Consider the following 14,164-nt stretch of genomic DNA (forward strand, 5'->3'; position numbering starts at 1 on the left):
TTTTGATGAGGTTTGGTACCGTATGGATGTACTCGTACGGTATTGTACTGTTTTGGTGTGGTTTGGTACCGTAACGATGCGCTCGTACGGTATTGCACCGTTTTGGTGTGGTTTGGTACCGTATGGATGTACTCGTACGGTATTGCACCGTTTTGGTGTGGTTTGTTACCGTATGGATGTACTCGTACGGTATTGCACCGTTTTGGTGTGGTTTGGTACCGTATGGATGTACTCGTACGGTATTGCACGGTTTTGGTGAGGTTTCGTACCGTATGGATGTACTTGTACGTTATTGCACCGTTTTGGTGAGGTTTGGTACCGTATGGATGTACTCGTACGGTATTGCACCGTTTTGGTGTGGTTTGGTACCGTAACGAAGTACTCGTAAGGTATTGTACCGTTTATGTTTGGTTTGGTACCGTATGGATGTACTCGTACGGTATTGCACCGCTTTGGTGTGGTTTGGTACCTTATGGATGTACTCGTATGGTATTGCACCGTTTTGGTGTGGTTTGGTACCGTATGGATGTACTCGTACGGTATTGCACCGTTTTGGTGTGGTTTGGTACCGTATGGATGTACTGGTACGGTATTGCACCGTTTTGGTGTGGTTTGGTACCTTATGGATGTACTCGTACGGTATTGTTCCGTTTTGGTGTGCTTTGGTACCGTATGGATGTACTCGTACGGTATTGCACCGTTTTGGTGTGGTTTGGTACCGTAACGAAGTACTCGTAAGGTATTGTACCGTTTTGGTGTCGTTTGGTACCGTATGGATGTACTCGTACGGTATTGCACCGTTTTGGTGTGGTTTGGTACCGTATGGATGTACTCGTACGGTATTGCACCGTTTTGGTTTGGTTTGGTACCCTAACGAAGTACTCGTAAGGTATTGTACCGTTTTGGTGTGCTTTGGTACCATATGGACGTACTCGTACGGTATTGCACCGTTTTGGTGTGGTTTGGTACCGTATGGATGTACTCGTACGATATTGCACAGTTTTGGTGTGGTTTCGTACCGTATGGATGTACTCGTACGGTATTGCACCGTTTTGGTGTGGTTTGGTACCGTAACGAAGTACTCGTAAGGTATTGTACCGTTTTGGTCTGGTTTGGTACCGTATGGATGTACTCGTACGGTATTGCACCGTTTTGGTGTGGTTTGGTACCGTAACGAAGTACTCGTAAGGTATTGCACCGTTTTGGTGTGGTTTGGTACCGTACGGATGTACTCGTACGGTATTGCACCGTTTTGGTGTGGTTTGGTACCTTATGGATGTACTCGTACGGTATTGCACCGTTTTGGTGTGGTTTGGTACCTTATGGATGTACTCGTACGGTATTGTACCGTTTTGGTGTGCTTTGGTACCGTATGGATGTACTCGTACGGTATTGCACCGTTTTGGTGTGGTTTGGAACCGTAACGAAGTACTCGTAAGGTATTGTACCGTTTTGGTGTGGTTTGGTACCTTATGGATGTACTCGTACGGTAATGCACCGTTTTGGTGTGGTTTGGTACCGTAACGAAGTACTCGTACGGTATTGTACCGTTTTGGTGTGGTTTGGTACCGTATGGATGTACTCGTACGGTATTGCACCATTTTGGTGCGGTTTGGTACCGTATGGATGTACTCGAACGATATTGCACCGTTTTGGTGTGGTTTCGTACCGTATGGATGTACTCGTACGGTATTGCACCGTTTTGGTGAGGTTTGGTACCGTATGGATGTACTGGTACGGTATTGCACCGTTTTGGTGTGGTGTGGTACCGTAACGAAGTAGTCGTAAGGTATTGTACCGTTTTGGTGTGGTTTGGTACCGTATGGATGTACTCGTACGGTATTGCATCGTTTTGGTGTGGTTTGGTACCGTATGGATGTACTCGTACGGTATTGTACCGTTTTGGTGTGGTTTGGTACCTTATGGATGTACGCGTACAGTATTGCACCGTTTTGGTGAGGTTTGTTACCGTATGGATGTACTGGTACGGTATTGGACCGTTTTGGTGTGGTTTGGTACCGTATGGATGTACTCGTACGGTATTGCACGGTTTTGGTTGGTTTCGTACCGAATGGATGTACTCGTACGGTATTGCACAGTTTTGGTGTGGTTTGGTACCGTAACGAAGTACTCGTAAGGTATTGTACCGTTTTGGTGTGGTTTGGTACCGTATGGATGTACTCGTACGGTATTGCACCATTTTGGTGTGGTTTGGTACCGTATGGATGTACTCGAACGATATTGCACCGTTTTGGTGTGGTTTCGTACCGTATGGATGTACTCGTACGGTATTGCACCGTTTTGGTGTGGTTTGGTACCGTAACGAAGTACTCGTACGGTATTGTACCGTTTTGGTGTGGTTGGGTACCGTATGGATGTACTCGTACGGTATTGCACCGTTTTGGTAAGGTTTGGTACCGTATGGATGTACTCGTACGGTATTGTACTGTTTTGGTGTGGTTTGGTACCGTAACGTTGCGCTCGTACGGTATTGCACCGTTTTGGTGTGGTTTGGTACCGTATGGATGTACTCGTACGGTATTGCACCGTTTTGGTGTGGTTTGGTACCGTATGGATGTACTCGTACGGTATTGCACCGTTTTGGTGTGGTTTGGTACCATAACGAAGTACTCGTAAGGTATTGTACCGTTTTGGTGTGCTTTGGTACCGTATGGATGTACTCGTACGGTATTGCACCGTTTTGGTGTGGTTTGGTACCGTATGGATGTACTCGTACGCTATTGCACCATTTTGGTGTGGTTTGGTACCGTATGGATGTTCTCGAACGATATTGCACTGTTTTGGTGTGGTTTCGTACCGTATGGATGTACTCGTACGGTATTGCACCGTTTTGGTGTGGTTTGGTACCGTAACGAAGTACTCGTAAGGTATTGTACCGTTTTGGTGTGGTTTGGTACCGTATGGATGTACTCGTACGGTATTGCACCGCTTTGGTGTGGTTTGGTACCTTATGGATGTACTCGTACGGTATTGCACCGTTTAGGTGTGGTTTGGTTTCGTAACGAAGTACTCGTAAGGTATTGTACTGTTTTGGTGTGGTTTGGTACCGTAACGAAGTATTCGTACGGTATTGTACCGTTTTGGTGTGGTTTGGTACCGTATGGTTGTACTCGTATGGTATTGCACCGTTTTGGTGAGGTTTGGTACCGTATGGATGTACTCGTACGGTATTGTACTGTTTTGGTGTGGTTTGGTACCGTAACGATGCGCTCGTACGGTATTGTACCGTTTTGGTGTGGTTTGGTACCGTATGGATGTACTCGTACGGTATTGCACCATTTTGGTGCGGTTTGGTACCGTATGGATGTACTCGAACGATATTGCACCGTATTGGTGTGGTTTCGTACCGTATGGATGTACTCGTACGGTATTGCACCGTTTTGGTGAGGTTTGGTACCGTATGGATGTACTGGTACGGTATTGCACCGTTTTGGTGTGGTGTGGTACCGTAACGAAGTAGTCGTAAGGTATTGTACCGTTTTGGTGTGGTTTGGTACCGTATGGATGTACTCGTACGGTATTGCATCGTTTTGGTGTGGTTTGGTACCGTATGGATGTACTCGTACGGTATTGTACCGTTTTGGTGTGGTTTGGTACCTTATGGATGTACGCGTACGGTATTGCACCGTTTTGGTGAGGTTTGTTACCGTATGGATGTACTGGTACGGTATTGGACCGTTTTGGTGTGGTTTGGTACCGTATGGATGTACTCGTACGGTATTGCACGGTTTTCGTGTGGTTTCGTACCGAATGGATGTACTCGTACGGTATTGCACAGTTTTGGTGTGGTTTGGTACCGTAACGAAGTACTCGTAAGGTATTGTACCGTTTTGGTGTGGTTTGGTACCGTATGGATGTACTCGTACGGTATTGCACCATTTTGGTGTGGTTTGGTACCGTATGGATGTACTCGAACGATATTGCACCGTTTTGGTGTGGTTTCGTACCGTATGGATGTACTCGTACGGTATTGCACCGTTTTGGTGTGGTTTGGTACCGTAACGAAGTACTCGTACGGTATTGTACCGTTTTGGTGTGGTTGGGTACCGTATGGATGTACTCGTACGGTATTGCACCGTTTTGGTGAGGTTTGGTACCGTATGGATGTTCTCGTACGGTATTGTACTGTTTTGGTGTGGTTTGGTACCGTAACGTTGCGCTCGTACGGTATTGCACCGTTTTGGTGTGGTTTGGTACCGTATGGATGTACTCGTACGGTATTGCACCGTTTTGGTGTGGTTTGGTACCGTATGGATGTACTCGTACGGTATTGCACCGTTTTGGTGTGGTTTGGTACCATAACGAAGTACTCGTAAGGTATTGTACCGTTTTGGTGTGCTTTGGTACCGTATGGATGTACTCGTACGGTATTGCACCGTTTTGGTGTGGTTTGGTACCGTATGGATGTACTCGTACGCTATTGCACCATTTTGGTGTGGTTTGGTACCGTATGGATGTTCTCGAACGATATTGCACTGTTTTGGTGTGGTTTCGTACCGTATGGATGTACTCGTACGGTATTGCACCGTTTTGGTGTGGTTTGGTACCGTAACGAAGTACTCGTAAGGTATTGTACCGTTTTGGTGTGGTTTGGTACCGTATGGATGTACTCGTACGGTATTGCACCGCTTTGGTGTGGTTTGGTACCTTATGGATGTACTCGTACGGTATTGCACCGTTTAGGTGTGGTTTGGTTTCGTAACGAAGTACTCGTAAGGTATTGTACTGTTTTGGTGTGGTTGGGTACCGTAACGAAGTATTCGTACGGTATTGTACCGTTTTGGTGTGGTTTGGTACCGTATGGTTGTACTCGTATGGTATTGCACCGTTTTGGTGAGGTTTGGTACCGTATGGATGTACTCGTACGGTATTGTACTGTTTTGGTGTGGTTTGGTACCGTAACGATGCGCTCGTACGGTATTGTACCGTTTTGGTGTGGTTTGGTACCGTATGGATGTACTCGTACGGTATTGCACCGTTTTGGTGTGGTTTGGTACCGTATGGATGTACTCGTACGGTATTGCACCATTTTGGTGTGGTTTGGTACCTTATCGATGTACTCGTACGGTATTGTACCGTTTTGGTGTGCTTTGGTACCGTATGGATGTACTCGTACGGTATTGCACCATTTTGGTGTGGTTTGGTACCGTAACGAAGTACTAGTAAGGTATTGTACCGTTTTGGTGTGGTTTCGTACCGTATGGATGTACTCGTACGGTATTGCACCGTTTTGGTGTGGTTTTGTACCGTATGGATGTACTCGTCCGGTATTGTACCGTTTTTTTGAGGTTTGTTACCGTATTGATGTACTCGTTCGGTATTGCACCGTTTTGGTGTGGTTTGGTACCGTATGGATGTACTCGTACGGTATTGCACCGTTTTGGTGACGTTTCGTACCGTATGGATGTACTTGTACGTTATTGCACCGTTTTGGTGATGTTTGGTAGCGTATGGATGTACTCGTACGGTATTGCACCGTTTTGGTGAGGTTTGGTACCGTATGGATGTACTGGTTTGGTATTGCACCGTTTTGGTGTGGTGTGGTACCGTAACGAAGTAGTCGTAAGGTATTGTACCGTTTTGGTGTGGTTTGGTACCGTATGGATGTACTCGTACGGTATTGCATCGTTTTGGTGTGGTTTGGTACCTTATGGATGTACTCGTACGGTATTGTACCGTTTTGGTGTGGTTTGGTACCTTATGGATGTACGCGTACGGTATTGCACCGTTTTGGTGAGGTTTGTTACCGTATGGATGTACTCGTACGGTATTGGACCGTTTTGGTGTGGTTTGGTACCGTATGGATGTACTCGTACGGTATTGCACCGTTTTGGTGTGGTTTGGTACCGTATGGATGTACTCGTACGGTATTGCACCGTTTTGGTGTGGTTTGGTACCGTATGGATGTACTCGTACGGTATTGCACCGTTTTGGTGTGGTTTGGTACCGTAACGAAGTACTCGTAAGGTATTGTACCGTTTTGGTGTGGTTTGGTACCGTATGGATGTACTCGTACGGTATTGCACCATTTTGGTGTGGTTTCGTACCGTATGGATGTACTCGAACGATATTGCACCGTTTTGGTGTGGTTTCGTACCGTATGGATGTACTCGTACGGTATTGCACCGTTTTGGTGTGGTTTGGTACCGTAACGAAGTACTCGTAAGGTATTGTACCGTTTTGGCGAGGTTTGGTACCGTAACGAAGTACTCGTACGGTATTGTACCGTTTTGGTGTGGTTGGGTACCGTATGGATGTACTCGTACGGTATTGAACCGTTTTGGTGAGGTTTGGTACCGTATGGATGTACTAGTACGGTATTGTACTGTTTTGGTGTGGTTTGGTACCGTAACGATGAGCTCGTACGGTATTGCACCGTTTTGGTGTGGTTTGGTACCGTATGGATGTCCTCGTACGGTATTGCACCGTTTTGGTGTGGTTTGGTACCGTATGGATGTACTCGTACGGTATTGCACCATTTTGGTGTGGTTTGGTACTGTATGGATGTACTCGAACGATATTGCACCGTTTTGGTGTGGTTTCGTACCGTATGGATGTACTCGTACGGTATTGCACCGTTTTGGTGTGGTTTGGTACCGTAACGAAGTACTCGTAAGGTATTGTACCGTTTTGGTGTGGTTCGGTACCGTATGGATGTACTCGTGCGGTATTGCACCATTTTGGTGTGGTTTGGTACTGTATGGATGTACTCGAACGATATTGCACCGTTTTGGTGTGGTTTCGTACCGTATGGATGTACTCGTACGGTATTGCACCGTTTTGGTGTGGTTTGGTACCGTAACGAAGTACTCGTAAGGTATTGTACCGTTTTGGTGTGGTTTGGTACCGTAACGAAGTACTCGTACGGTATTGTACCGTTTTGGTGTGGTTGGGTACCGTATGGATGTACTCGTACGGTATTGCACCGTTGTGGTGAGGTTTGGTACCGTATGGATGTACTCGTACGGTATTGTACTGTTTTGGTGTGGTTTGGTACCGTAACGATGCGCTCGTACGGTATTGCACCGTTTTGGTGTGGTTTGGTACCGTATGGATGTACTCGTGCGGTATTGCACCATTTTGGTGTGGTTTGGTACTGTATGGATGTACTCGAATGATATTGCACCGTTTTGGTGTGGTTTCGTACCGTATGGATGTACTTGTACGGTATTGCACCGTTTTGGTGTGGTTTGGTACCGTAACGAAGTACTCGTAAGGTATTGTACCGTTTTGGTGTTGTTTGGTACCGTAACGAAGTACTCGTACGGTATTGCACCGTTTTGGTGTGGTTTGGTACCGTAACGAAGTACTCGTAAGGTATTGTACCGTTTTGGTGTGGTTTGGTACCGTAACGAAGTACTCGTACGGTATTGCACCGTTTTGGTGTGGTTTGGTACCGTAACGAAGTACTCGTAAGGTATTGTACCGTTTTGGTGTGGTTTGGTACCGTATGGATGTACTCGTACGGTATTGCACCGCTTTGGTGTGGTTTGGTACCTTATGGATGTACTCGTACGGTATTGCACCGTTTAGGTGTGGTTTGGTTTCGTAACGAAGTACTCGTAAGGTATTGTACTGTTTTGGTGTGGTTTGGTACCGTAACGAAGTACTCGTACGGTATTGTACCGTTTTGGTGTGGTTTGGTACCGTATGGTTGTACTCGTATGGTATTGCACCGTTTTGGTTAGGTTTGGTACCGTATGGATGTACTCGTACGGTATTGTACTGTTTTGGTGTGGTTTGGTACCGTAACGATGAGCTCGTACGGTATTGCACCGTTTTGGTGTGGTTTGGTACCGTATGGATGTCCTCGTACGGTATTGCACCGTTTTGGTGTGGTTTGGTACCGTATGGATGTACTCGTACGGTATTGCACCATTTTGGTGTGGTTTGGTACTGTATGGATGTACTCGAACGATATTGCACCGTTTTGGTGTGGTTTCGTACCGTATGGATGTACTCGTACGGTATTGCACCGTTTTGGTGTGGTTTGGTACCGTAACGAAGTACTCGTAAGGTATTGTACCGTTTTGGTGTGGTTTGGTACCGTATGGATGTACTCGTGCGGTATTGCACCATTTTGGTGTGGTTTGGTACTGTATGGATGTACTCGAACGATATTGCACCGTTTTGGTGTGGTTTCGTACCGTATGGATGTACTCGTACGGTATTGCACCGTTTTGGTGTGGTTTGGTACCGTAACGAAGTACTCGTAAGGTATTGTACCGTTTTGGTGTGGTTTGGTACCGTAACGAAGTACTCGTACGGTATTGTACCGTTTTGGTGTGGTTGGGTACCGTATGGATGTACTCGTACGGTATTGCACCGTTTTGGTGAGGTTTGGTACCGTATGGATGTACTCGTACGGTATTGTACTGTTTTGGTGTGGTTTGGTACCGTAACGATGCGCTCGTACGGTATTGCACCGTTTTGGTGTGGTTTGGTACCGTATGGATGTACTCGTGCGGTATTGCACCATTTTGGTGTGGTTTGGTACTGTATGGATGTACTCGAATGATATTGCACCGTTTTGGTGTGGTTTCGTACCGTATGGATGTACTTGTACGGTATTGCACCGTTTTGGTGTGGTTTGGTACCGTAACGAAGTACTCGTAAGGTATTGTACCGTTTTGGTGTTGTTTGGTACCGTAACGAAGTACTCGTACGGTATTGCACCGTTTTGGTGTGGTTTGGTACCGTAACGAAGTACTCGTAAGGTATTGTACCGTTTTGGTGTGGTTTGGTACCGTAACGAAGTACTCGTACGGTATTGCACCGTTTTGGTGTGGTTTGGTACCGTAACGAAGTACTCGTAAGGTATTGTACCGTTTTGGTGTGGTTTGGTACCGTATGGATGTACTCGTACGGTATTGCACCGCTTTGGTGTGGTTTGGTACCTTATGGATGTACTCGTACGGTATTGCACCGTTTAGGTGTGGTTTGGTTTCGTAACGAAGTACTCGTAAGGTATTGTACTGTTTTGGTGTGGTTTGGTACCGTAACGAAGTACTCGTACGGTATTGTACCGTTTTGGTGTGGTTTGGTACCGTATGGTTGTACTCGTATGGTATTGCACCGTTTTGGTTAGGTTTGGTACCGTATGGATGTACTCGTACGGTATTGTACTGTTTTGGTGTGGTTTGGTACCGTAACGATGCGCTCGTACGGTATTGTACCGTTTTGGTGTGGTTTGGTACCGTACGGATGTACTCGTACGGTATTGCACCGTTTTGGTGTGGTTTGGTACCTTATCGATGTACTCGTACGGTATTGTACCGTTTTGGTGTGCTTTGGTACCGTATGGATGTACTCGTACGGTATTGCACCATTTTGGTGTGGTTTCGTACCGTATGGATGTACTCGAACGATATTGCACCGTTTTGGTTTGGTTTCGTACCGTATGGATGTACTCGTACGGTATTGCACCGTTTTGGTGTGGTTTGGTACCGTAACGAAGTACTCGTAAGGTATTGTACCGTTTTGGCGTGGTTTGGTACCGTAACGAAGTACTCGTACGGTATTGTACCGTTTTGGTGTGGTTGGGTACCGTATGGATGTACTCGTACGGTATTGAACCGTTTTGGTGAGGTTTGGTACCGTATGGATGTACTAGTACGGTATTGTACTGTTTTGGTGTGGTTTGGTACCGTAACGATGCGCTCGTACGGTATTGCACCGTTTTGGTGTGGTTTGGTACCGTATGGATGTCCTCGTACGGTATTGCACCGTTTTGGTGTGGTTTGGTACCGTATGGATGTACTCGTACGGTATTGCACCGTTTTGGTGAGGTTTGGTACCGTATGGATGTACTCGTACGGTATTGTACTGTTTTGGTGTGGTTTGGTACCGTAACGATGCGCTCGTACGGTATTGCACCGTTTTGGTGTGGTTTGGTACCGTATGGATGTACTCGTACGGTATTGCACCGTTTTGGTGTGGTTTGGTACCGTATGGATGTACTCGTACGGTATTGCACCGTTTTGGTGTGGTTTCGTACCGTATGGATGTACTCGTACGGTATTGCACCGTTTTGGTGTGGTTTGGTACCGTAACGAAGTACTCGTAAGGTATTGTACCGTTTTGGTGTGGTTTGGTACCGTATGGATGTACTCGTACGGTATTGCACCGTTTTGGTGTTGTTTGGTACCGTATGGATGTACTCGTACGGTATTGCACCGTTTTGGTGTGGTTTGGTACCATAACGAAGTACTCGTAAGGTATTGTACCGGTTTGGTGTGCTTTGGTACCGTATGGATGTACTCGTACGGTATTGCACCGTTTTGGTGTGGTTTGGTACCGTATGGATGTACTCGTACGGTATTGCACCATTTTGGTGTGGTTTGGTACCGTATGGATGTACTCGAACGATACTGCACCGTTTTGGTGTGGTTTCGTACCGTATGGATGTACTCGTACGGAATAACAGCGTTTTGGTGTGGTTTGGTACCGTAACGAAGTACTCGTAAGGTATTGTACCGTTTTGGTGTGGTTTGGTACCGTAACGAAGTACTCGTACGGTATTGTACCGTTTTGGTGTGGTTGGGTACCGTATGGATGTACTCGTACGGTATTGCACCGTTTTGGTGAGGTCTGGTACCATATGGATGTACTCGTACGGTATTGTACTGTTTTGGTGTGGTTTGGTACCGTAACGATGCGCTCGTACGGTATTGCACCGTTTTGGTGTGGTTTGGTACCGTATGGATGTACTCGTACGGTATTGCACCGTTTTGGTGTGGTTTCGTACCATATGGATGTACTCGTACGGTATTGCACCGTTTTGGTGTGGTTTGGTACCGTAACGAAGTACTCGTAAGGTATTGTACCGTTTTGGTGTGGTTTGGTACCGTATGGATGTACTCGTACGGTATTGCACCGCTTTGGTGTGGTTTGGTACCTTATGGATGTACCCGTACGGTATTGCACCGTTTAGGTGTGGTTTGGTACCGTAACGAAGTACTCGTAAGGTATTGTACCGTTTTGGTGTGGTTTGGTACCGTAACGAAGTACTCGTACGGTATTGTACCGTTTTGGTGTGGTTTGGTACCATATGGTTGTACTCGTACGGTATTGCACCGTTTTGGTGAGGTTTGGTACCGTATGGATGTACTCGTACGGTATTGTACTGTTTTGGTGTGGTTTGGTACCGTAACGATGCGCTCGTACGGTATTGTACCGTTTTGGTGTGGTTTGGTACCGTATGGATGTACTCGTACGGTATTGCACCGTTTTGGTGTGGTTTGGTACCGTATGGATGTACTCGTACGGTATTGCACCGTTTTGGTGTGGTTTGGTACCTTATCGATGTACTCGTACGGTATTGTACCGTTTTGGTGTGCTTTGGTACCGTATGGATGTACTCGTACGGTATTGCACCGTTTTGGTGTGGTTTGGTACCGTATGGATGTACTCGTACGGTATTGCACCATTTTGGTGTGGTTTCGTACCGTATGGATGTACTCGAACGATACTGCACCGTTTTGGTGTGGTTTCGTACCGTATGGATGTACTCGTACGGAATAACACCGTTTTGGTGTGGTTTGGTACCGTAACGAAGTACTCGTAAGGTATTGTACCGTTTTGGTGTGGTTTGGTACCGTAACGAAGTACTCGTACGGTATTGCACCGTTTTGGTGAGGTTTGGTACCGTATGGATGTACTCGTACGGTATTGTACTGTTTTGGTGTGGTTTGGTACCGTAACGATGCGCTCGTACGGTATTGCACCGTTTTGGTGTGGTTTGGTACCGTATGGATGTACTCGTACGATATTGCACCGTTTTGGTGTGGTTTCGTACCATATGGATGTACTCGTACGGTATTGCACCGTTTTGGTGTGGTTTGGTACCGTAACGAAGTACTCGTAAGGTATTGTACCGTTTTGGTGTGGTTTGGTACCGTATGGATGTACTCGTACGGTATTGCACCGCTTTGGTGTGGTTTGGTACCTTATGGATGTACTCGTACGGTATTGCACCGTTTAGGTGTGGTTTGGTACCGTAACGAAGTACTCGTAAGGTATTGTACCGTTTTGGTGTGGTTTGGTACCGTAACGAAGTACTCGTACGGTATTGTACCGTTTTGGTGTGGTTTGGTACCATATGGTTGTACTCGTACGGTATTGCACCGTTTTGGTGAGGTTTGGTACCGTATGGATGTACTCGTACGGTATTGTACTGTTTTGGTGTGGTTTGGTACCGTAACGATGCGCTCGTACGGTATTGTACCGTTTTGGTGTGGTTTGGTACCGTATGGATGTACTCGTACGGTATTGCACCGTTTTGGTGTGGTTTGGTACCGTATGGATGTACTCGTACGGTATTGCACCGTTTTGGTGTGGTTTGGTACCTTATCGATGTACTCGTACGGTATTGTACCGTTTTGGTGTGCTTTGGTACCGTATGGATGTACTCGTACGGTATTGCACCGTTTTGGTGTGGTTTGGTACCGTAACGAAGTACAAGTAAGGTATTGTACCGTTTTGGTGTGGTTTGGTACCGTATGGATGTACTCGCACGGTATTGCACCGTTTTGGTGTGGTTTGGTACCGTATGGATGTACTCGTACGGTATTGTACCGTTTTGGTGAGGTTTGTTACCGTATTGATATACTCGTACGGTATTGCACCGTTTTGGTGTGGTTTGGTACCGTATGGATGTACTCGTACGGTATTGCACCGTTTTGGTGAGGTTTCGTACCATATGGATGTACTTGTACGTTATTGCACCGTTTTGGTGAGGTTTGGTAGCGTATGGATGTACTCGTACGGTATTGCACCGTTTTGGTGAGGTTTGGTACCGTATGGATGTACTGGTTTGGTATTGCACCGTTTTGGTGTGGTTTGGTACCGTATGGATGTACTCGTACGGTATTGCACCGTTTTGGTGTGGTTTCGTACCGTATGGATGTACTCGTACGGTATTGCACCGTTTTGGTGTGGTTTGGTACCGTAACGAAGTACTCGTAAGGTATTGTACCGTTTTGGTGTGGTTTGGTACCGTATGGATGTACTCGTCCGGTATTGCACCGTTTTGGTGTGGTTTGGTACCGTATGGATGTACTCGTACGGTATTGCACCGTTTTGGTGTGGTTTTGTACCATAACGAAGTACTCGTAAGGTATTGTACCGGTTTGGTGTGCTTTGGTACCGTATGGATGTACTCGTACGGTATTGCACCGTTTTGGTGAGGTTTCGTACCGTATGGATGTACTTGTACGTTATTGCACCGTTTTGGTGAGGTTTGGTAGCGTATGGATGTACTCGTACGGTATTGCACCGTTTTGGTGAGGTTTGGTACCGTATGGATGTACTGGTTTGGTATTGCACCGTTTTGGTGTGGTTTGGTACCGTATGGATGTACTCGTACGGTATTGCACCGTTTTGGTGTGGTTTCGTACCGTATGGATGTACTCGTACGGTATTGCACCGTTTTGGTGTGGTTTGGTACCGTAACGAAGTACTCGTAAGGTATTGTACCGTTTTGGTGTGGTTTGGTACCGTATGGATGTACTCGTACGGTATTGCACCGCTTTGGTGTGGTTTCGTACCTTATGGATGTACTCGTACGGTATTGCACCGTTTAGGTGTGGTTTGGTACCGTAACGAAGTACTCGTAAGGTATTGTACCGTTTTGGTGTGGTTTGGTACCGTAACGAAGTACTCGTACGGTATTGTACGGTTTTGGTGTGGTTTGGTACCATATGGTTGTACTCGTACGGTATTGCACCGTTTTGGTGAGGTTTGGTACCGTATGGATGTACTCGTACGGTATTGTACTGTTTTGGTGTGGTTTGGTACCGTAACGATGCGCTCGTACGGTATTGTACCGTTTTGGTGTGGTTTGGTACCGTATGGATGTACTCGTACGGTATTGCACCGTTTTGGTGTGGTTTGGTACCGTATGGATGTACTCGTACGGTATTGCACCGTTTTGGTGTGGTTTGGTACCTTATCGATGTACTCGTACGGTATTGTACCGTTTTGGTGTGCTTTGGTACCGTATGGATGTACTCGTACGGTATTGCACCGTTTTGGTGTGGTTTGGTACCGTAACGAAGTACAAGTAAGGTATTGTACCGTTTTGGTGTGGTTTGGTACCGTATGGATGTACTCGTACGGTATTGCACCGTTTTGGTGTGGTTTG

This window comes from Rhododendron vialii, chromosome 9a (genome assembly GCF_030253575.1).
Source record: "Rhododendron vialii isolate Sample 1 chromosome 9a, ASM3025357v1".
Lineage (NCBI taxonomy): Eukaryota > Viridiplantae > Streptophyta > Magnoliopsida > Ericales > Ericaceae > Rhododendron > Rhododendron vialii.